At 38.7% G+C, this 4,274-nt stretch overlaps 1 long non-coding RNA gene across 1 annotated transcript in view; it reads right to left on the bottom strand.

Annotated features, from left to right (window-relative positions):
* Positions 1 to 2,582: 2,582 nt before the first annotated feature.
* LOC138159166 (uncharacterized) overlaps positions 2,583 to 4,274 on the bottom strand; it is a 322,195-nt gene continuing 320,503 nt past the window's right edge. Inside the window, exon 7 of the long non-coding RNA XR_011167827.1 lies at positions 2,583 to 2,687. This is a non-coding gene — a long non-coding RNA (uncharacterized lncRNA). The remainder of the gene's footprint in view (positions 2,688 to 4,274) is intronic.

Raw genomic sequence — 4,274 nt, 5'->3', positions numbered from 1 at the left:
AGAGAGAGAGAGAGAGAGAGAGAGAGAGAGAGAGAGAGAGAGAGAGAGAGAGTTGAAGGTCATTAGATCCTTGAGGAGATGGAATCTAGGGAGCACCACAGAAAGAAGAAAGGGAGAGAAAGCTTCTTCGTTCTGTACAGACTCTGGGGACAAACTCTATTGATGCTTCAGTTTTGCCTAGATCTGGACGTGCATACAAACCCCCTCAGAAGGCCCTCAAACCTCACTTTCAGTGGGAGTAAAAAGAATTTGTTTCATAAGAAGACTGCAATGTCTTAAATTTTTCAGGTTTAAATCAATTTGACGATCCTAATTAGACATTAAAAACAACAAAACAAAACAAAACAAGCTTTTTACAGATAGACCAAGACGCAAGAGATCTCTGTCACTTAATATGTCAATTCCAGCTTTTTGTTGGTTATAGAGCTAATAATAGATTCCTAGGCTCAGAAATCTCAGATCAGAGTTCTAAGCATTAACAACAAAACAAAACATTCTATCCTCCTTCACCCTTCACATCACTCCTTGGTGGCAATGTCTGTCTCCAATTTAATTACATTACTATTCAGCATAAGACTGATCCTTTGGAAACTTTGACAAGAGCCACACTTGAGTTTCCTTGAATTTTTTAATTAGACAGAAAGCTTGATAAAAGTGAAGGAATGTTAATGAAAAAGGACGCAATGGCCAGGATGGTGGAGCAAAAGCAAGGGACTAGTTTGAGCTCTCCCTCAAACCCCTCCAAATCCCTGTAAAAAATGACTCCAAACAAATTCTAGAGCAGCAGAGTGCACAAAATGACAGAGCAAAGCAAAGTTCTGACCCAAGACAACTTGGAAAGTCAATGGGAAAGGGGTGTTACACCAGGCTGAGAGAGGACCATAATGTAGCACAAAATACCTCAGCATAGCCTGGGCCCCAGCGAACCCAGAGCAGGCCTCAGGGGACGGGATCACTGGCAGTTGTGGTGGTTTCCAGACTTCTCAACCCACAAATGCCAAAGACAAATTAGAAGGTCAGGAAAGGTCTATTGGACCTGGGTGAGAGATGAGTGTGGTCCAGCACCAGCCCTGAGGCAGTAGTAATGATAGGTGCCTCTGGAGCTCTCTGCCCATAGGGCAGAATGGGGATCAAGCAGCTGATCAGAGAGGGATTGCAGGGATCTCTTTGCTGTTCAGTAGTTCACCTCTTCATGATCCCATGGACCATATCATGCCAGGTCCTTTTATCCTCCACTATCTCTGAATGTCTGTCCAAATTCATGTTCATTATTTCCATGATACTATCTATTTATCTCATTCTCTGCCATCCCCTTTTCCTTTTGCCTTCAATCTTTCTTACCATCAGGGTCCTTTCCAGTAAAAAAAAAAATTAAGTCAGGCAAGTTTTTTCCAGAATATTGGCTGTTATTGTTGTTCATCCTTTATTCTCAAAGAGGACAGATGACATCACAAGGGTGATGTCTTAACTTGTTTGTGAATTGGAATCAAGTGAGGCAGAGCTGCACAAAGTCATCGGATCTCTCTCTCTCTCTCTCTCTCTCTTTCTCCCTCTCTCTCTCTCCTTGCTCACTCTCTCTCCTCCAGAGTCATAGACATCCAGTAGCAAGACAAAAGTCAAGACATGTGGTGATGGTTCAGGATGCACTGGGTGACCTTGGTTTTTCTAAATTAAGGTCTTTCCCAGATCTCAGTTTATCTGAGGCCTCACTCATTCTATGACTAAGGGCTAGTTAAGAATTGAAAAAAAAAGATGGTCCAATTATCCATCATAAAAATATTAATATGGGAGGGGAAGACCCTGAAGAAACTGAACAAAACAAAAAGTAAACTGTCCCAGTTTTTTTAAATAAAAATTAATTTAATTAAAAAAATTTATCCTTCAACCCTCAAAATATCTTAGAAAATATGAACTACCAAAAAATTATATTCCTATGTACAGAGCAGCCACATGTAAGGGTATGGTGCCCCAAATGAAGAGAGGAGCCACATGTGGTGAGGGAAAAGGAAGAGAAAAGAGAGGAGGAAGAAAAGGAGGAAGGAGAAAAAGGAGGAAGAGAAGAAGTTGAGGGGATATCTTATACTTTTAATCAGCTCTAATCATTATAAAATTTTTCCTACCTTTAAGCCAAAATTTGCCTTTTTGAAACTTCCAAACTTTTCTCCTGATTTTGTCCCCCAGGAACAAGTCTAATCTTTTTTTCAACTTGACAACCTTTTATTATTGTCCTTCATTCCCTTGTCCTTCAACCAGTCTTTATATGCTATGGATCAAGAAGACGTTTCATCTTCCTGGTTATTCTAATCTTACCACCTCCCTCAGACTCCTCTCCCCTCTGATTGTAGGGATGGAGAATGGAGTGCCAAACTGAAATTGGACTCTCAGCTCATTCAGCTATGCATCTGCTGGTCTAAGTGATTTTAACTCCATGGAACAAAATACCTCTTGGTCTCCTCCAACCCTTTCATGCTTCCTTTCATGTGTTTTCTCTTTGCATTAGATTGTAAACTCCTTAAGGGAAAGAACTTTCTTTTTATTAATTGTATATCCCCCCACACAAACACACAGTACAGTGCCTGGATTAGAAGGTCCTTAACAAATATTTATTGTATTATTGAATTGGATTGCACTCCTTTAGACACAGCCAAATTTATCCTTGTGGTCCATCTTGAGCTGTGGCACGATCACTAGGACAGAATACAAAGGAATAGTTACCTCTCATTCTCAGAAGCTATGCATCTCTTTTTTTTAAGCAATCAGGGCTAAGTAACTTGCTCAAGGTTACACAGCCAGTTATTTCTGGGTGTGGTGCTAAGTATCTGAGCCCATATTTGATCCCTAGGTCATCCCGACACTGGGGTCGCTGCTCTTACTCGCTGAGCCACCTGGCCGCCCCTAGCTATGCATCTCTTAAGGCTGCTCCACATCTAATTAGTTTTTTTTTCTGGCTGCCATATTACATTGCTACCTCATAACAATAGTAATAGCTAACATTCATATAGCCCTTATGTGCCTGGCATTGTGCTAAGCATTTTATAAATATTATCTTATTTACAAGTATTATCTCATAACCCTGGGAGGTAGGTGTTATTATTACCCCCTTTTTATATATGAGAAAACTAATGTAGAAAGTGGCTAAATGACTTGTCCAAGGTTACATAGCTAGTAAATATCTGGGACTGTATTTGAACTTAAGTCTTGATTCCAGGGCCAGTGCTCTATCCATTTCAGCACCTAGCTACTCAAACTCTTATTGACACTGTAGTTCACTAACACTGTGGTTCCCATTCTTTTCTCTCTTTTTTTTTCCTGGAACACTGCTAACTAACCACACCTCCCCCGACTTTTCCTGATTTTTAAAAAATTCAACTGTAATTCTTTCAACCAGTCAACCAACATTTGTTTTTTAATATTAAACATAATTAAATAATATTTAAATTTACATTTGTCCCTGGAAGGAATGTTTTGGGCAAGGATCTTTCAATTTAGTGAATTCTGTTACAATGTTAGCTAATAATTTTGATCCATAAAATAATAAACTGATGGCTTTCTAGTGCAAAATGTCTTAAACTTGGAATCAGAAAAATTCAGCTTGAGTCCCAACTAATCCAGCAGTGTGATCTCAGGCAAGTCAAAGAGTACTTCTTGGGCCTCAGTTTCCTTGCCTACATATGGGTGTAATAATATTTGCCCTTCCTTTTTTCTTTTTTTATTTAATATTTTATTTTTCCCCAATTATACATAAAACAATTTTCAACATTCGTTTTTAAAAGTTTGAGTTCCAAATTCTCTCCCTTTCTTGTACCCTCCCCACCCCCAATCAAGGCAAGCAGTTCTAAATAGGTTAAAATGTGTAGTCATGCAAAATATTTCCATAGTAGTCATGTTGTTAAAGAAAACATAGACCAAAAAAACCCCTCGAGAAAAAAGTAAAATAAAGTATGCTTCAATCTGTGTTCAGACACCATCAGTTCTTTCTCTGGGGATGGATAGCATTTTTCATCACCACTCCTTCAAGGTTGTCTTGGATCCTTGTATTGTTGAGAATAGCTGATCTTATTACAATATTGTTGTTATTTTGTATACAGTACATTTTACTTTGCATCAGCTCTACTATGGAAATCAAAGAAGAAGGGCAGAAGAAAAATTGGAAAGAGAAATGAGAGGGATGCAAGAAAACCATGAAATAAAACATCATTAGACAAATGGAAAAGGAAGTCTAAAAGCTCACTAAAGAAAATAACACCTTAAAAATTAGAATAGAGCAAATGGAA

Source organism: Petaurus breviceps, unplaced genomic scaffold (assembly GCF_028583685.1).
Source record: "Petaurus breviceps papuanus isolate PSGF00001 unplaced genomic scaffold, PetGlider_PUasm1.0 175, whole genome shotgun sequence".
Taxonomy (NCBI): domain Eukaryota; kingdom Metazoa; phylum Chordata; class Mammalia; order Diprotodontia; family Petauridae; genus Petaurus; species Petaurus breviceps.
Note: the sequence above shows the minus strand (reverse complement) of the source record. Positions and strands in the feature narration are given on the sequence as shown.